This window comes from Trachypithecus francoisi, unplaced genomic scaffold (assembly GCF_009764315.1).
Source record: "Trachypithecus francoisi isolate TF-2019V2 unplaced genomic scaffold, Tfra_2.0 Lachesis_group4, whole genome shotgun sequence".
Taxonomy (NCBI): Eukaryota; Metazoa; Chordata; class Mammalia; order Primates; family Cercopithecidae; genus Trachypithecus; species Trachypithecus francoisi.
This window is the reverse complement of record NW_022681469.1, coordinates 65,235,640-65,257,384: the sequence shown is the minus strand read 5'-3', so window position 1 is coordinate 65,257,384 and position 21,745 is coordinate 65,235,640.

Sequence of the window (21,745 nt, the reverse complement as noted above, 5' to 3'; positions counted from 1 at the left end):
TACATATGCAAATTGGGGATAAATAAAGTGGAATGGTATAAGGTCTCAAAGAGGGCCTTACAAAATTTTAGTTGTACGGAAGTAACTCATAAACTAAGAATTTTTTTTTTTTTTTTTGGCCTTGCCTGGAAATAAATATTTTAATTTTTGTTTCATTTTTATGATGACAAATAATTTTCAAGTTTATTTCCTTGTTTGTTTAAATACAAAGCTAAACCACAAACAGGTATAATCAAGACATTATGTCTCACATTTACACTCCCATCGGATCCTCTTCCAATTTGCTGACCACTGACCAGGCTAACGGCGGGTGGGAGGGAAGACTTTCTTAGGTAGCACCATTGTGAGGCCCGAGGTAGGGTTGAGGGGAATCAAAAAAAGGATGGGCTCTCACACCTGTCTCCATTCACATTTACCTGGGACCAGGGTGGGTAGGAGACACCCAGTCATGGCTCCTGAGCCCCGGCCCCCTGGACTGAAAGGATAGTGAGTATAAGCTCTGTGAAGGGCAGAAGGAGGCAGCCACCTATTCCTCCTGCCTTCACAGTTAAGGTGAAAACCTTAGCCCTATCCGTGATTCCTGCGGGCTGCCGGGCCCTGCGTGCTGAAATTTTTAATAAAAGGAAATTGTTATTTTTAAGCTTAGAGACTGACGAAATTAGGATGTTTCTATAAATAAAATGCCAGCCACCTCTCCTATTCCCTTCAGCTTCAACCTGCCATGCTCCTAAGACTGGCTTCACTCAGATCTGCGGTGGTATTCCCTTCCTCCTTATGCAGAAAACAGATACTTGGCATGAAATTGTACCTACATAGTCACAATTTTCAGCTTCTGACACACACATCATTCTAGGATAATTCCTCCACTTATACTTAAAGATCATGACCTCTATTTCTCCTAAAATATTTTTATGAATATGAATTGCTTTATCTTTCACCCATATTATATATTTTACCATTTCAATTAGCTCCAAATCCTTAGCTGGGTTCTGTTCAGATGTCAAGAATAAAGAAAAATGATTCCCTTGAACATACATCCTCTTTTAAACATTACCTTCCTTTTCCCTCTGAGCAATAGTCATTCAGTTGATAATGCTTAGTTTTATGGTGAAATCAGCAAACTAATGATCTTTTCTGTCATGTCCACTAATCAGTGTTCTAGATCTTCTGAAAAATTAGATTTTTAAACTGCTGATGAATAAGACAAGAGCACCCGATATTTGCCTTATAAATACCCCCCACAACACACTTGGTAAGACGCTCAAATTCTGTTAGACAAGAGTTGTTTTTACACATTGAGCATGTACCACTATAAGAAAATTTGTAAGAGAATGTGTATATCAGTGTGTGTGTGTGTGTGTGTGTATGTTTTCTGATAGTAGCAGAGTTGTGATAATCCCAGATAGGAAATTTTTCTAGAAAGGGAAAATAATGCCATACACCAACACTATTATTCTCTTCCTTACTATGCCCAGAGGTGCTACCGAGCAGTGCTTGGGCAGTTATATATGGCTTCTCTGTCTGAAGATCTTGCTGGGGTTAATGACATACACACCTGCGTCAGCTCCAGTGCAAACAGCTCACTCCCCAAGCAGCTGAGAAATTCCTTAGGAATCAGTGTTTATCTGAAACCCCGAGGGCTGCTAGCCAGCCCTGGGTGAGGAAGCCTGTGCTCAGACGTATCTGACAGAAACCTGGGCAGTGATGCAAAGGGACTCTTCCTCCTTTCCCTTACTTTTCAGTTTGTTTTGCCAAACTATAAATCCTAAATGGAGTAATTAAAGTGAATGATACCTCATTATTTCTTAGAACTGTCAAAATCATTTTAGTTCCTTTAACACACCTGTTATTTTCTTTTATCATTATTCTTCAGAAAATTAATTTTACACTGGATATCTTTTTCTCTCTATGCAAGATTGGGAGTAAAAAGTTTTCACTTTATAACCCTTTCATAAATTTTTCTGAGCTTTTATTGAGCTTTTCTGAGCTTAAAAGCTCTGTCGGTGCGGCCCTCAAGCAACTGCTGGTGGAGATAGCTCAGATGTTTGCTCGTGAGTAACTCCAGTACTGTGGTCATTTGCAATAGGACCACTGATGTCCCAATCTCTCATTTATCTCCCAATGGCTGTGCTTCACAGCTGCCTGCAGCCTGGCCCCAGCAGACCTGAGGAAAAATATTCTAGTGGACAGGATGATAGGAAACTACTTTGGTTTCTCTCGGGAAGGTTAGGGTCTTTTATCTCTTCCAACACTTTACTGAAGGTGCATCCAGTTCTGATCTCTTTCTCGCAATCTTCAAGTATTTTCCAGGGACACTATAAATATAACAGATAAAAATTAGTTATTAAGCCTTTCATCTTGGCAGGTGACATTTCTGGGTGTCTCAGGGAGCATACCCACTCTGCTTCCAAAACCCTGAAAAGCTTCCGCGGAAGCTTTTTTGTTTTTATTCTGGAAACAATAAAGAGAAACACTGTAGACTGCATTCCTCTTTACCACCAAAAACTTCAGTTTGTAATCTTAAAAGTCAAGAACACATTCTCTAACATTGTCAAACTAAGTAAACTGAAGATTGATAAAATTACATTGTCTGATATGCTTCCATCATTCAGGTTATAGAGAGTCATCCTGATAACATCATTAATGGCATTTTCCCCCAATTTGGATCCAGTTCGGACTCTTATGTTGCTATCAGTTGCCATGTTATTTTGGTCTCTTTTAATCTGGAAGGGCTCTGAAACTTTCCTTTGTCTTTAAGAACGAAAATATTTTTGAAGTTGGCATATTGTTTTGTAGGAGAAGCTTTTATTACTGTTTTTATTCTTGCTTGTATTTGTATCTCTTACTCAACATCAACAATCAGATAAAACTAGTAAACCAGGCTGATCTCCACATCCAAAATGATTACAAACACTATCTTTATTCACTTTTGACACCACTATTAATAACAACAAAGTAAGGGAGGGCAGGAGTTCCACAAGGAGACTTGCTGTCCAGGGAAACATAATATGAATGCCAGACTAAACTGAGGTTTCAGAGTACTTATCTATCTACTCATCTTCTGCTCTGTGCTTTCTCGTGGGATTATCTAGCCTAAACAAATATGTGCAGACTTTCTTTGCCTTCTGGTAAGGATTTAGAAGTAAGGCAGTATTACTCTCTAATTCTGTGCATGGAAACTTACTCAAGGCTACGTATACATTCTAACTTGATCACTGGAAACCAGTTTCATTTGAGGGTACTAATTATCTCAAAGGCTGAGCCATTCCAGCATTCCAACAGTGTGCTCTGTTTCTTAAATTGACTTTTCATTCAAGTAAGATCTTTTTTTTTTCCATTTGCACTAGCCATTGTTCAAAACCATTTCACCTGTCATTAAAGAGTTTTTTTCTAAAAATAACATCAACACATTTTTCTCAGTAATAGGAAAAATGATTTCCTCAAAATAATGTCCTCATGATGAAATCATATTTACTCCTTGGTCAGAAAATATTTTTGACACTGAGCAGAGGTCTACCATTAAATTTAGTAAGTTAAATATGGATTTTCTTTCTCTTCTCAGGGAATGAAGAGGATTTAAAGAGGATTGTGTGATGTTGCTAGAGGGTAGGGACAAGTTTAAGGATGATTTTCTATGTCCCTCCCTCTCCATTCAGAAATAGGACTCATAAAGCGTTCATGACCAGGCATGTAAATGCATGAAGTTTCATTAGAACCATGATTTAGTTGGTACAGAGTAGCACGGTAGATATTCCCGAGAGAGTTAGTTCACTTGTTTGTTTATTTGTTTCAGTAGATTTCAGTTTTTAGAATAGTTTCACATTTGTCTAGTTTGATTTTAAGGAAGTCTCTAACCTTCACCTGTACACTCTTAGCTAGTAGGTATTCCTACTATCAATATTTCCGGACAAACCTAACTCTTTCCCATGGCAATCCAGGGATCCCCTGAAAAAAAAAATGATACAACAATAAAAGAGGAAAAGAGAGTATTGCTTCTCATTTAGGGGTGCTATTTTATCCGCAATAAAACTTAATTGCACAAGATTCACAAGTAATGATGCTTGTATCACAGTCCGTATGCAGGAGGATATCATCCCACCTTGCTCAAGCATAAATACCAAGATTTTTCTGTCTACACTGCCACCACCTTTTTTAGTGGAAGTTTGTCAACCATTTGTTAGAGGTTCTTACAAATGTACTGAATTACTAGAAAAACAGGACAATTCAGATGAGGGTTAGCCAAATGTTCCAGACTAAGTGGTTGTTCTTCTGGATGATGTAATGTTGATTTGCAGACAACTTTCATTCCTGAGCTCACACCCCACAACAATTAGTCTTACAAAGTTAACAAGCAATGACATAATGCATAATGACATAATGACACAAGAAAATATTGGCCTAGCTTCCATGTGATTCCTCAGCACTGAAAATCTGAGGGACAGTTAATTTCTGAGGCCAACTCACTCCTCCCAATGCCAAATGCACTCATTTTTCGTAGCCAACACTCCTGCCTCAGGATCATATTCCCATATCTACTTTTCTGTCCCAACCCTGGTAATCATCCACTTATTTCCTAGTCCATTAAGTAGAGTGGATGAATTGTTTTCGTTTTCATTCTAATTTGACAATTTTTGCATAAACTTTATTTTCTACTTTCTTCTAATCTTCCTTTTGATACACAGAGAACTTAATTTTTAAGAAAGATATGTTTTTCCTCTTTTCACTCTGCCTAAAACAGTACCACTTTTCCCTTAGCCAATGTGAATGCCTCTAACTGACTTGAAGAAAGTTTGTATGAAACAAAAGATGGAAAAATGCAAAAAATACAATTTTAACACATGTTATTGCTATATAAGAAACCCCAGGCCGGGCGCGGTGGCTCAAGCCTGTAATCCCAGCACTTTGGGAGGCCGAGACGGGCGGATCACGAGGTCAGGAGATTGAGACCATCCTGGCTAACACGGTGAAACCCCGTCTCTACTAAAAATACAAAAACTAGCCGGGCGAGGTGGCGGGCGCCTGTAGTCCCAGCTACTCGGGAGGCTGAGGCAGGAGAATGGCTTGAACCCGGGAGGCGGAGCTTGCAGTGAGCTGAGATTCGGCCACTGCACTCCAGCCCGGGCGAAAGAGCAAGACTCCGTCTCAAAAAAAAAAAAAAAAAAAAAAGAAACCCCAGTAAAGATTGATCTTACAAGACTTCATACTTAGTTTTAACGAGAAGAGTTGGGATAATTCAATGATGATTCGGATATTTCAACACTCAGATACTTTCTAAAATACATACAGTAGTTTTAAAAATAAAGATTGGAAAATCCATTTCAGGAAAATTAATGATTAATTTGTCATTGTGGATGTTGATTTATCAATAATCATAACATATCAGGATGGATATGAACAATAAAGTAGATGCTACAGTGCTACAGCATAGTAAAAGTGTTGGATAGAAAGGAGAAAGTCAAGGATAGAATCCTGGGACTGTCTGCGTTTAAGACAGAGAAAGAAAGAGACCTGAGAAGACACAAATGAAAACTAAAAACAAAAAACTGTCACACTAAGAGAACTAGAAAAGAATGTTTTAAGGAAACAACATCTATGTACCAAGAAAACACATTCCTCAAAGACAGGAAAGTGTAAACTATTACAGAAACTGAGCTCAAAGTGTTCAAGAACTGGGAGTAAAGCCCACTATCAGAGGGAAGTTGTTGTTCTTGTTGACTTTGTTGGTTTGGCAACTGGGTATGAAAGAAAAGTTGAATGAGAATACAAAAAATGCAAAAAGCAGGTAGAAATTACTCCATTATATTGTTCGACATGGAGAGGAAGGAGACTAGTTTAATGGTTACATGAGGAAGTAGAAGTTTCGAGAAAGTAGAAGGCATTTTAATGCAAGGACGAACTAAGCATACATTCAGGAAGTCAGCAAACAGCCAAGTAAGAGAGGAGATCTAAAGACCATGGAAGAAGTATGGATATTGACAAATTAAAATTCAAAATAAGTGAGCAAGGAGGATTCAGCACATTAATAGGAGATATACTTTTAATTAGTCAAACTGGAAAGATACCGAGGAAGGGAAATGAAAAATCTTGTATTAGAAGACTTCAAGCTCTACAATGTAGGAAATGAGATATGTTGACTGTTTTAGTGAGGGTGAAGAATAATTGTAGAATATAATTATGTGAAACACTCCTGGAACTGTAAACCCTGAGGATCTTTGAAGGACTGATCCCATGTATATGCATTGAATCCAAAGTGCAGCTCAAAATCAACAACACAGAAACATGTTGTAGAGATATCCCAACTTTAGATATGGGTAAAGTTGGTTAAGGCAATAGTAAATTCTAAGTATTCAAGCAATGCCATTATTGAAATGGCTGGTCGTAAGCAGAGGCATGTGATTCTGGAAAGCCTCTAAAAAGCTGAGTGAAGAGTGGCTGAATGAGACACAGAGAAATGTCATGGTAGCAAAAATCTGATTCAAGAGAATGGAAGAAGTGAAAAATGTGAAAGGAGAGTATTGATTAAAATGTAGAAATATGGATATAATCAAAGCTATTTTGCTGCACATTTATCTGGAAGTAGTAAGGGATTGGCAAGGCAAAAAATATTCATTCTAATTGGATGTCATTAAATACACTGCAGAAGAAAAAGATGTGAGAGTTTCACCATTCAAGAAAACTGAGTTTTATTTAAAGCAGTTAGGAAGAGTTTTTCTCTTTTGTTTTGAAAAGTAGAAGTACATTGGAGCTTACTTACATTTAAAAATAGGTTCAAAAAGATGTAATGAAAAGTAAGTAGAAGGCTGGCAAAGAAGGTAGTTGAGACAGAATGAAGAACAGGAAAAAGAGAAGCAAGGAATTCTAAATAAATTGGATCAGACATGTTAGTAAAGTAGAGGGGAAAATGCAAAATATGCAAAATATGCAAAGTTCTATTATTAGAAGGGAATTTATATCTAATCATTTCCAGTGTTTCATTTTCAATGTTGCTAAGATAAAATAAGACTATGAAATTTTATTCATTGTCTTTGGTTTTACATCAAGAGCACTTAAAGATACACTCATATTAAAGTTCGACACTTGTTAACAAACAGTATATGTAATTTTTGAAGTTTAGCAATAATGTTTTTATAAAAAATAGTTATTAGAGCCATGACCATTTTTGTAGATAAGATCCAATGGTGTAGAAACCCTAATTCCATGAAATGCTCTTATTGAATATGGAGAATATTTAAAATAATTTTATTGAACTAAAATATTCAGTTATTGGAGGGTATTTTAAAAAATAGCAATGGATCAAGACAGTGTTTTTTATTGATATAGCCTTTCAATTATATTTTAAAAGCATTTGGAGTACTCTGAGTGAGATATCAAAATCTAAGACAAAGATTTTCTCATAATTTTTTTAAAGTTGTTTATCTTCTGAAGGCTTACAATTATATGTAGTTTCAAGATTTCTAAAATATGGCATCATGTATTTTCTTTTCATTAAATATGCAAAGGCTCTATTTTACAACTTAGTATATCTTCTTGTAGTAAATAAATACAATGAAAATAAGAAATGCAGTTTTCAGAGACAAGGTGATTGAGGTTTTGTTTTACTTAGGACTGAAATTAAAAAAAAGCAGTGAAACAATGTCTAGAAGTTCTTCTTTCACTTTATGGAACCTTCTAGAGTATGCTGTGCTAGGTAAGACATTTTATAAACTGGGCTACTTAATTGTCCTTTGGGATTACCAATGTTGTAAAAAAACAGGCCACAAGACAGAGACGTTAAATAGGTTTTATTTGTTGTTGTTTCTTTCTTACCCCAGAGCAATGAATTACAAAATGTGTACATGACTTCCTCTCTCTGTGTCTTTTTCATAGTTCTCTTATGACTTTCATGAACAATGAAATCACAAAATAGCAGTTTTAAGATGGCATAAAACAATAAGATAAACAGAGGCGATAAGATAAAGGGTGAGAAAATTTATGGATTACCAGCTGTTTTGGGGAAAAACAAACGCAGAAAATGTGTGTGATCAAGGAAGGAATACAATTAAGAGTTTACACAAAGAAAGACCAGAATTTTGACTCGATGGCCTGGAGGGCATCAACATAGATTATCTGATGAGATTTCCAGATCTGACATTGGAAGTAAATATTAGACCACTGTGTACCAGTAGGTATTTGTGAAGTCTTACATATTTCTCTTCCTATCTCTGGTTTGTTCTATTTTTTAATAAACATACCACTTAGTGAATGATAAACTCTTTTTCAAAAAATGAAAATAAAATTACCATTCTGAAAATTGGCATAGTGTAGAAAACATCTGAATGATTGTGTTTCTTTCCCAATTTTTATCTGTACAGTTTGAAATTATTTAACCATGACTTTGTAGTGTGCAGAATACTTACTGGCTTTTCATGCAAATATTTGACAAGGAAAACAAGAATAGAAAACCGCAAAATATTTGTCAGTATGACAAACACATAAAAAGTAAAAGATACACAAGTCACAGTTTTAAGGGAGATACATATCATTTTTCTTCATAAAATTTATAAAAAGTACAGCCTAACATTGTGCTTTTGGTCATTGTCATATACTTTGATAACAAATATTAGAAATTAAGATTTTCTTAGTTTCAATACCAAGTTGATCAATATAAAAATTAACAGAGGAAGCAAGAACAATTTATTTTTTTCTAAATTACTTGAGTCATATAATTATTGCCAATGTTAATCTTTCTTCCAATGTGATTAGCTGTGGAAAAATATGATTGACCACAAGGCGTGAGAGAATTTTAAAATATTGTACAAACAATCTGCAAGAAATTGCACTATGATTAATAAGGTCCAACTTAGAAATTTTCTTCAAAGTGAAATAGTACACAGAATTCTGATTTATGAAATTCATCATTTGTTTTCTACCAAAAGAATGTAATTTTTTCTGCAGACCTGACATCAAATATATTTATACATATATTACATATATTTTATATATTTGTCATGCATGTTTTCCAATTAAATGCCACATATTTCAGTCTGTTTGTGCTGCTATAACAAAATGCTATTACCTGGGTAGCTTATAAACAACTGAAATTTATTTTTTATAGTTCTGGATGCTGAGAAATTCAAGATTAAGGTACTGGGATATTCAACATCTATCTGGTGAGGGCCTGTTTCCTGGTTCACAGATGGTGCCTTCTTTCTGTGCCCTCACATGTTAGAAAAAGCAAAGCAGCTCTTTGGGGTGTCTTTTATACTGGCACTAATCCCGGTCATGAGGGATCTGCCCTCATGATCCAATCACCTCCCAATGTTCCCGTCTCCTAACAGGACATTGGTGGTTACCTTTCCACATATACATTTTGGGAGACCCAAACATTGAGACCACGGCATCATGTAGGTTTACAATGTTTCAAAGAATAGTGATGTGAATATTTTTATTATGTTCATACAGTTTAGCCCTAATACTTACATTTCATAGAGAGTACATTTGCAATATTTACAGAAATACTTTCCAGCAGAATAAATACTATTCAGCAAAAAATAGAAATACGAAGAATGAAAAGAGTCAATTAACTCAATATCATTTTTCAAGAAAATAAACCATGGAAAGGGATCTCAATTACGGCTTTTACAATTCAATCTTATTTTTATTTGAAAGCACATAAAGGTCACTGTGCTTAATGCACATGCTTTAAAAGAAACCACAGGGCTTTTCATTTACCATCAGTTATCCACTGATATATAGATAAATCTTTGCAGTACCATAAATTTCCACAATATAAACTCAGTAAAGAAGTATGTGGCATGCACTTTGAAAATATCCGCCTTGTAGTCAGTAAAGTTTCTATTCCATAAAGGAGGCTGTGTTTAACCCTCACTTTAAACAATACTAATTATTTTTATGCAACTTTGACTTGTTGCAACAAAGACATTTCTTATATATGAAGACTAACAAAAAAAAATCCTCATCTTACTTTTCAACGTTGAAACTGGAAAACTGCCTTTCTCTTGAATGTGACTATCCATCAACGCAAACTATGAGTTCACAATCCTGTTGTTACCACAAGTACCACAAAACCTGCAAATATGTTATCTAATGTGTTTCCACAACCACAAAAATCAAAGTAAAATTTGCTATCTTTCATAGTTTAATTCCATATTTAAGTAAAAAAAGGAGCTTACCAAGCATACAATGAATATGTCATTTAATAAGAATGCATATATGCTAGTTTTATAAAAAATATGGATACTGCATTATCTCTGGATTGAAGTTGAAAAAACGTTCAAGTTATTAGTATTTTTACCTGCAACATGAAGTTGCAGTTTCATTTTGTCAAACCTCAAAAACAAGGATGAAAGGAGTATGTGTTAGGTTCATTTGAAACTAAATTCATGAGCACACTAGGAAAAGAAAAAAAGAGGTTTTGTTGAACGAAGTGTCATATAAATTCAAGCTGGTAAAGACTATTTACAGTGGAGAAAGTGAATAAAACAAATGAAAGCCCTGGAATGTTAAACAGACTTAATACTCTAAGAAAATGTACTAATAATGCATTTGTTAAAAAAAATGGGAATTTGATGGGGAGGAGCTAAACAAGGATTTTGATAGCTTTGATGGATTAGTGAAAGAGAAGCCATTAAGTGTAATTTAGAAAATTAGTACAATGCGGAGGCTTTATAGTCCTATATACTATATTTGTATATTATTGTATTTGTAAAGTATAGTATGTAAAACTTTCAAGGTAATGTAATCTTTCTTAAGAAATTATGTTTGTAACATGAAACTGAAATGGGAAATGTTCCCTTGTCTCCCGGGCGGGGTGTGATGGGGGGTGTGGCTTGCTTCCTCAATACCCGGCTGTAGGGAGCATACAGGCGGGGACCTGTGGGGCTCTGACCCCACGGCAGTGTCCAGGGGTGAATGTTTACAGTGGAAGCCCCAGTGGGCGTGTGTTATAGGGTGCTCTTTTAATTTAGCCGTCTGTAGGCGGCTCATCACAATTTTTCTGGCAATTAAGATAGACTATGTACCTAAATCAAAATTGCGATAGTTATCTAGAGAATCTTTTATCTTTTCAATCTGGATAAGTATGACTTCTTAATAGCCAACTCAGCAAAGTTTCTACTGATGCCCTGCTCACCAGGCCACTCTAGCCATTCCACCTGGAAGACCTCCTGATTAAACATAGGATTCTAACATCCCTCACCAGGCTGCATCTCCAAGTGAGCGTGCACCTTTCTTACTGTGCCCCGTATCACCTAAAGGCTGGAGGGCTGAATTGTTCAGGAAGAGAGAGAGAAGAAGGAGAAGGGGTAAAGAAAACAGGAAAAGAGGAAAGGGAAGAGGAAGGATCACAGATCAGAAGAACACAGCTTGTTCTGATTTCCACTAGATTTTCAAAAAGGAAACTCCACAGATTGTATGGTTTGAAAAGCATAGCCAACCTAATAATTTTGTATTTCGAAAATGAAACAAATGTATTGTTTTCATGATACAAGCTATTCAAAATGAAACTAGACAAAATCTTCTTGGATAAGTATATGCATCTTGTGGTAAGGAAGAAAGAAAATGAGATTTTTATATTTATCAATATAAAACAAGGCTTTTAAAATATTGCCATGGAGGATAGCAAGGCATCTCTGCTCTTAAAGGCTGTTTTGCCATCTTTATTTGACTATATGTTTATTAGTATTGTAGGGCGAAAGATAATTAGATGACCATTTCTAGTGAAAGATAGGAAGATGACACTTAAATAATTCAAAACAAAAAGATGAGCCTAGATACGACAAGGTTGTTACATAATCTAGCTAATGCTGAACTAGTATATAAAATATGCACATTCATCTAACACTGTTACTTTAGGCAGTTTCCTTTCTATTTTACATAACTTTGTCTGACCTCACTTTTTTTACCTACAAAGTAATAAATTCAATTAGGTGAATTAATAATTTCGGCCATAACTTTCCTATTACATAGTTCCATTAACAAATGATACAATGTGGTCTAAGTTGCAAGGTGGACTACCATTTATCCAAGAAGATGAATTGTGCTCTGGAATGCAGAATACAGCACTAGGAGTTGGCCTCAGGACTTCAAGATTTGCTGCAGGTGTTCAGAAGAGTTATTTAAATTCTTTGGACTCAGTTCCCTCACCTACAAATACAAACAAAGGTAAAATGATCTCTAGGTTTCCTTCAAGCTCTAATATTCAGCAATTTTATAAACAGACCTGTGTGTGTGTTACAGGAATTACAAAAATAATTCTAGTGCTCTTCTAAGTAAATAATGTAGCTTTCTTTATGAAGTGTTATCAAGAAGTTACACAAATAAACTGTTGACCCTTAAATAATTGTTCTCATTTGAAATTTGATATATTTGTTTTACAACAAGGTAGCATTGCCATGTGACAACAGCATATAATACAAATTGTTTCCAATTTGTTTTTCCTGTGTCTGTCTGCCTTTGTCTGCCAGCTTTGGAATTGTAGTGTGTGGTTCTTTTCTTTGCATTATTTCTTAGAGACTTTTTTTTTTTCCAACAGCTTTTTTGGAATGGCAGGTTACACAGATAAGTCCATTAGTGGAGATTTCTGATATTTTGATGCACCCATCACCTGAGCAGTGTACACTGTACCCAGTGTGAAGTCTTTTATCCTGCACCCCTTCCAACCCTTCCCTGAGTCCCCAAAGTTCATTGGATTATTCTTACGCCTTAGGATCCTCATAGTTTAGTTCCCACTGATAAGTGAGGACATGCAATGTTTGGTTTTCCATTTTTGAGTTACTGCACTTAGAATAACAGTCTCCAACTCTATCCAACTTGATGTGAATGCCATAATTTTGTTCCTTTTTATGGTTGAGTAGTATTCCATGGTATACACACACACACACAAACACACACATATATACATTAAATATACATACAATATTTTATTTGTCCTCTCATTGACTGATGGGCATTTGAGCTGGTTCCATATTTTTGCAATAGCAAATTATCCTGGTATAAACATGCCTGTACAAGTCTGTTTTTCATATAATGACTTATATTCCTCTGGGTAAATACCCAGTAGGGGGAGTGCTGGATTGAATGGTAGTTCTACTTTTATTAGGGTGGTGCAAAAATGATTGTGGTTTTGCCTTTAAAATGGCCAAAACCGCAATTACATTCACACCAACCTAATAGTTGTTTAAGGAATCTCCATACTGCTTTCCACAGTGGTTGTGCTAGCTTACATTCCCACTGGCAGTGTAAAAGGGTTCCTTTTTCACCACATTCATGCCAAGATCTATTATTATTATGTTTTTATTGTGGCCATTCTTGCAGGAGTAAGATGGTATTGCCTTGTGGTTTTGATTTGCATTTCCCTGACAATTAGTGATGTTGGGCATTTGTTCATTTTTGTTGGCCATTTGCATATCTTCTTTGGGGAATCATCTATTCATGTCCCTAGCCCACTTTTTGATGGGATTTTTTTTTTTTCTTACCGATTTGTTAGTTTTCCTTGCAGATTCTGGATACTAGTCCTCTGTCTGATGCACAGTTTGCGAAAATTTTCTCCCACTCTGTGTGACCCTTAAATAATTTTTAAGAGACCTTGATATTTTCATAAGTCCTTTCCTCATCTCCACTAAATAGTATGATGGAGACCACAGAAGTAGAAATTCATAGTTATCTCCTAGGTCCTGGCTGAGGGTCACATTCTTTGTTGATGATGCTAAAGAATCTGCTAAAGACTGAAGTGCAGGGCAATGCCTTCCTTTCTGTGAAGCAGACACGGAGGGTTGCTTATGCCTTGACCAGTTGAGGTTGGGGACATTAATATTTTCTCAAGTTAACTTTAAAGAAATCAATTAATTCTGTCCATACTTTTAAAACAGTGAATATATTCCACACGCAGAAAAGTAAACTACCTGAATCCATCTTTAAAAGAAAAAACATAGTGGGAAACAAAAACAAACATGGAAAATAACAGACTATATACATATATTTATGTACATACACAAATACATGTTATATGTGTATAACGTTTTATAGTCTTTTTTGCATATATTAACTGACATTGCATTGGAATGATTAGTTTTCTGCATATTACCAGACACCCAGCTTACATGTTTTTTCATGTTAAAGTAATTTGAAATTTAAATGCAAAATTCCAATTTTACCTTTAGCTACTTTGAAAATAGCTTTATTTAAATAAAATATCAGACTGCCTTCAAAAGCATACATACAAAGAAATGTTTAACTTCTCAGGGTTAGTAAATGGTAGCAAAATAAGTTTGCAAGAGATAAGGACTTTCAGATGTTTTGCTAATTTTAAGGGTGTATATTCTAGAAGTAAAAACATATATTAAGCAAATTGGTCTAGTAATGTACACATCTTGAGAACAGACAGCTAAATTTGATTGGGGATTTCTAAACCTCACTGCAGCCTTCAGCAATTTTATTATCTGCAATGATTATTATGTGTTTCTTGCCTTCCTAAAAGACTTGCTCAATAGCAAGTTAGGTTAATATACATATTAACCTATGTGTGATAAATTTGAGTGTCATAAAACAATCTAGATTGAAATTCTATAATTAGACACTATGGTTTTTTTATCAAAGGATAATTTGACATTTAAGTCAATGCTATTAATCCTTCACATTTTTGTGCTATTCATAGCATTGATTGTTAAGTTTATTTTAAGACAGATTTTTCTTTTTCTTTCTCCTAAAGATACCCATAACATTATTTGACATTTTGCATGAGACATCTTGTTTGTTTGTTAAGTGTCTGTGTGTATGATTCATGTGAGTGACTATAATATAAGCTATTACATACTTAGCTTTCTGTTTTATATTTACTTGTACTTTGAGAACACTAAACATAATAAACACTTCCACCGGTGACCACCAAATGAGAACATCTTGATAATCATCTAAGATACTATAACACAGGCTTCAGGAACATAATGTTCAACACCAGAAAAGAATATATGTATTTGAATACTGGTCAGTAGGTGAACTTTAGTATCTATTATCTATTATTTTAAAGTTTGGTTTTCTCAGTGGTAAAGTGAGGATATATTGAAGTCTTAACTTTTAAAAAGATGCAGTTTCTACTTCAAACAATAGAGTGTTACCTAAATCTCTATTTCCCCTACTTTTGCATCTTGGTATGCCTCTTAATCATATTCTTTACTGAGTGGCTTTTTACTTATATTTTCCTTATTCTCTCTCCCTTGTTTAGGCAAACACTGTCCAAAATAAAATTACCTTGTCGAACAATGGATAGTTTACACATTTACTCTTCATTCCTTTCCTAATGGTTCAGTGGGATCCATGCTAGTTTTGTCTGTTTCTGTTCTGGGGTCATGACATTGGAGCACATGTCTGCTTGAAAGGATCTGAGGCCAAGGTCCTGTGGACTCCCTTGTCACTTTTATACCTGACTCCAACTCGATACAAAAATAAAGTTCAGTATGCTACTCTGACTTATTCACTGCTCTGATCCACTTTTGTGTTGAACTCTTTGTCCTGCAGTTTGTGCAACATGATTCTATGTAGTTAGGCCCAGGTCAGGCCCCTCTGACCTGAACCAACTGATTGTACCATGGATTTAAGAGATAACTCTGTTTGGATCAAAGAAACAACGAGAGCTCCTTTCCTTCTCTGCCGACACTGTCTTGATAGTTGTCTTTTAAACAGCACTGTTTCTTTATCAGGCAAGAGCAATGTATTATTTTTAAATTTGTAGTCTTTTTAGAGTTGATAAAGCCCATAATAAATATATTATCTTTTAAAGACTGGTGTTATTACTTTCCTAATTTTACACACTAGAAAGCTAAATCCAGAGAAGTTTAATTAGTTGCCCAAAGTTACACAGTAAGCACGGTGCAGAACTGACATTATAATCTCAGACTTTTTTTAATCAGAGACCACTATCAGTTTTCCCAATAATCATAGGACTGACCCATTTATAAACTGTGAATTGAAATGAGGGAAGACAGAGTGCCAATAAACATTTTTTTTGCTTCCCCCTGGGGAAGAGATGTCCCTCGAATTTTAACATAAATTGGTAAATAGAAATTTGTGTGGAGACAAAAAAGGAAAAGAAGAAGAACCTGAAACTCTGTCACCCATATGTATTTTTTATGGAAATTTTTCTAAGCTGACTTGTTGACATAGCCCAAGAAACCAAAGTGTCGGTAACAGAATGAATTGTTTAGATACACAGCCACAACACATGGTATCCAGATCTGACTCAGAACATCTAGGACAGAATACCAGTTGTATTTGAATATAACACCTTGAAGAAAAAGGAAAAATAAAGTAGAATATTTTAAAGTACTGATATTTTTATTATTATTACAGTTAGGAGCAAACAAACATTTGTGGAGGGAATTACTGACAATTTCCAAATTGACTGACAATTTGCTAATATCAGATAGTATATTTAAGCCTTGCTTATTTAACATTTACTACCAACAAAATTGGAAAATTAATGAAAACATTCTATAAGCCTATTGTAGGTGGCTTAAATAGGTTCTACATTGCTGTGTGAATAATCTATAATTGAAAACACTTCACACAATGACTTTTTATTGATTTTTCTTTCACAAAGTTTGATATAGTTAAACCATATTGCTGGGAGTAAAATAACATAGTTTACATGTATAATTTTAGAATTATGGAAAATCTTTCACCAGCATCACTATCTCTTCAATGGCAAGCATATATTTTGACCATAACCATATCCTTGAAAGACTCCTACAGGACCTAGAATAGCTCTCCTGTGAGTGTGTGCCTGTATGTGGTTTCATCTCTTATGACTCTGTATACTACTATTAGAAATCTTATTTTAAAATAGATGTTATAATCTAATTAATTTTACTATACATATTCCCTCTATAAAGTAAGTTGAAATCACATACATAATCTTTACCATATGATAAAGATTAACTATAGAATTGGTAATATATTATATTGCTAAGCAAATAAAACATCTTTTATTTTGTTTTAATGTACTAATAACATAAATCAGGTAAAAAAATCGTGTCTGATATATAAACTTGAGTAAAATATAATTGATTCATGTGAGTGACTATAATGTAAGCTATTACATACTTAGCTTTCTAAGTATGTTCATTTTTAGCTATAATACATCAAGGGCACTGTCAGTGAAGCCAACATAACCAATTCTGATATTTTAGTCATAGGTACCTCTTCTTTCCCCAGAGGACTCCTGGCTTTATTTCTTTTTCTTTCCTTTTTTTTCCTCTGCGGGCTCTGGAGAGCAATCTCCATTCTCTTCCTCTGGCAGATGCCACCACAAACTCTTTCCCCTAGGGTTCTTCACCACACAAGCCTGGGTGTACAGAGGATGTGGAAACCTAAGCTGTACAACCATTGTTTGCTGCCACCCAAGAGGAGAATATAGGCCATTTTTATTTAAAAGTTCTACAACTAAACATGATTAAGAAACACGTTCTACTTCTCAGTTTTAAGTGGGTATCAGAATAACTTGAGTAATACATTAAATATGCATATCCCTTAGCTCACTGGGGGCTTAATGAATCAGGATCTGTGATAGTTGAAACCTGGAAATACCCACATTTTAAACAAGCCTGCAGAGTGTTAAAAGTTGCTTTGAAATCTCATAGTATAGTTTCTAATTTTAGATGACAAATAAAATTCTAAGACATTGGTCTCCAAAAAACGTAGGCATCACTGGCTTGCTTGTGATAGAAATACAATATTACAACTTGTATGTATTAATTTTTCTTTAAAGTAAATGGCCCATTAAATAAATTATCTGTTAAAGCTCAGACTGATGCATATACTACCAATACAAACACAAATGAAACAGACACAAAACAGCTGATATACCTTCTCTGCACATTGTGATGTAAAGTCAAGTATAATCTCATAAGATATAATGAGAAATTGTATAAAAATATCCAAAATTTTCAAAACCATTTGAAATATAGAGTCTCATCAAAGATAAGCAATGGTATACATTTAATAGTAAAGTTAAAAAGACAGCACATCAAAATATGGTTTATTTAGTAATTATTTTCTATATATATTCCTATTGTATGTTTTATAATGTGTACAATGTATTGGCACATGACATCACTTAAATAAATATACATATATTAAGAATACATTTTGATAGTTTTTATTCAAAGACGTATACAGTTAGAAAAGTCTGTAGACCATATATGTAATAGTTTCCTGCCTTTTTATCCAAATAAGGACATCTTTCTTCAGAAATGATACATTTCTTATCTCAGAAACCCAATCCATGCAAAATAATTGAATATCTTTTCATCTCAAGTGAACAATTTATGTTTATTTGAGACTCCTACCCTCGTGGCATTACTCAGGCACTCAGCCATGACCAGGAGTAACTTTTACTTTTATCGACAAATCTGCAAATAGCAAAATGATTATTTAACTAATAATAATTATTGAAACATACAATGCTCTGAATGTTGCAATCAGTCATTGAAAATGATGACACCAGAGAGTACTTGAGATTGTTAAACTATATTGATGTAAATGACAACGATATAAATGATAACAACAATAATTTAATGACAGCTTTGTGACAGGCATTGCACTAAACATTTGTCAAAGGCAATTATCTCCATGTATAAATGAGGAAAACACCTATATCAAAGAAACAAATTACTTGGTAGAGTTCTAATGGGCTTCATAAAAAGAACATTATTGTTGGCCTTTGATAAGCAATTGGGTGTTTGCTGTCACTTATTGGCAAAGGACATTCTTGAGCAAAGAAACGTCACAACAAAAGGGCCCTTATCTACTGGTTCCTGGGAATTAGAACACTCTCTTATCCTCTAGTCTATTGGCTAAATCTTGCACTTTTTCATGATGCCAACTGTTCTTCACTTATCCTTCTTCATTGTCCTTTGAATTAAGTGTCCAGAATACATATCTCAGTTGCTTAATTATTTGTTTATACTCTCCCAACTCTGTTTTTGTTAAACTATAAGATCTGTGAGAACAAGAGTCATATTTCTATCACTCACCTTTATCTTTTTTGAGCCCAGGAGTATTACTGAAGCATGTAGCCAGTGCCAAATAAATATTCGATGAATGTGTGACTGAATATATTAGTCTGGCTTGGAAACAGGCACATGCAACTATCACTGAGGGGGATGCTAAACAGAACACAAATAAGCACAAGTTTGGCCTAAGGACTGAAGGCCTCTAAATAATAAGCAGTCACAGCATTATAGCTAGAGAAGTGCAGATAAGTAGAAAATAATAAAGATGTTATGTACAGAACTATAATGCTTTGTATTACATCTCTATATATTATGTGCAATTATATGAAGCTATTAAACTTTCAATGTTAAATAATCATGTGGCTCTATTTTGCATTAGGAGTAATAAAATAGTTAACATTTATATAAAATGCTTTGTATCAGACAACATACTCAAATCTTAAATAGATTACTTAATTTAATTATTACAGAGACTCAAGGGCAAATCCAAGTTTTTTGGAGTCTGAAGCTTATATGATTTGGGGGTGGGAGATCATCTTAAGAATTCAGTATTAAGAATATTAAATTAAGTACAAAACTAAATATTTATTTAGAATGAGAAAAAATTCAATAAATTGCAATTACAGAAAACAACAAACTTCATAGCCATTGTAAAACCCACAAAAATAACATATTTTATTAATTAACACTACTCTATTGTTTTCTTGTATTTTTATCTGTCCCACTTAGTTGACATTATTAGCACTGATAACACAAAAGCAATGGTGGGTAAAACTACCAGCACATTAGCATAAATGAAAACAGTGGTGTCAAGTTCTAAGAGCAGTCATTGTGTTCTTTACCATCTTGCACTTACAAAAAAAAAAAGCCAGTTTAATTTCAGAATTTCCTTGGTGATACAGTAAAAAATATTAATTTTACTAAATTTCAATACTTGTATACAAGCTTTTAAATATTGTGTGTGATAAAGTGGGAAGTTTGCACAAAACAATTTTGCCGCACAACAAACTACAAAGATTTTCTCATACACACACACACACACACACACACACACACCAAAAAAAAAAAACAACTCTTATTTGTGTTACAAGTTGAACTGGTCACTCTTTTTCTTATGTAAAATTATCTTTACTTGAAAGAACAACTGACAAAAAAAAAAAAAAAACCTATAATTTAGAGTTAAATGTTTGGCTTATACTTTCTCAAAAATGAATGAAGTAAACCTGTAACCTCAATAAAAATAAGGTGTTGTCTTTGATAAATGAGCTTTCAGGAAAAAATTAGGACTTTGGAAAAATTGTATCCACACTGTGAGCTTGACAGCTTCTCAATAATTTTAAGACGTCTCTGATGAGATCAATGAAAATATTAATGAATGTTATAGTTTACTATTATATAATAAAATATGTTAACATTTGGAAGGTATGCATAACTCATAAAACCAACATTTTCCAGAGGAAAAGTTATGTATTATGAAAAAGAACCTTAAAAGTGTAAAATAAGCCAATAGTTTTAAATTTCTCATCGCAACTAGCTTTCATGAAATTATTATTTTTCAGGTTTGAGTGTAATCTTAAAGAAAATTATCTATAATTATCTGAAAAGGCTATTAATTTGCAAAAATGTTAAATGGTTCTACTCTTCTACCTAAATGTCTTGTTTGTTTGGAAAATATATTTTTTTCATAAAAAGTGTAATATACATTAACATGTAGTGAATTTACTGTTGTTGTTTTCAAATGAATTAATAAATGTATATTTAAATTTTTTCCATTTTAATTTCTGTTATGGTAGTTATAATCCACAGAAACAAAAGCTTAGGACATTTGGTGAATTTTTTAAGTGAAAAATATCCTGAGATTAAGAGTTTGAGAACTATGGCCGGGCGCGGTGGCTCAAGCCTGTAATCCCAGCACTTTGGGAGGCCGAGACGGGCGGATCACAAGGTCAGGAGATCGAGACCATCCTGGCGAACACAGTGAAACCCCGTCTCTACTAAAAAAAAAATACAAAAAACTAGCCGGGCAAGGTGGCGGGCGCCTGTAGTCCCAGCTACTAGGGAGGCTGAGACAGGAGAATGGCGTAAACCCGGGAGGCGGAGTTTGCAGTGAGCTGAGATCCGGCCACTGCACTCCAGCCTGGGCAACAGAGCGAGACTCCCTCTCAAAAAAAAAAAAAAAAAAAAAAGAGTTTGAGAACTATTACTCAAAGAAGAAGGTGAGGGAGAAAAAATATTGCAGTTCTCCGTCTCTTGCTCTGATCCCTGGTCTTGTTTTGGGGAGGGCATAGAACAAAGTAGTTTAGTACAAATGACTTGAAATTAGATTAAATATATTGACCCAGAATTCGAGCTGCTCCAGATAACTAGCTCTGTGATACTAAGAGATAATCTCTTTGTGCTTCCAAGTCTTAGTTTCACTAATTCTAATATGAGAACAACAGTAACACCTATTTCATAGGGCCTTTCCAGAGGTGAATGCAACATGAAACTAATGAAATTTACTTTTCAAGGTCTATGATTTGCACAGGCAACTTCTAAAGCCCTAGTTAATGGGTGTAGGGCGATTGAGGTTAGTTACTTTTCACAGTCAAAGAAAATCTGAAATGCCCGGAAACCTGAAAGCTTTTATTGAAAAAAAAAAAAAAAAAAAAAAGGCTTGGTAGAATTTACTGCAAATTTGACAACAATCCTAAATTTTATAATATAGCTAAAATGACCTCTCCTAAACAATCAATGAT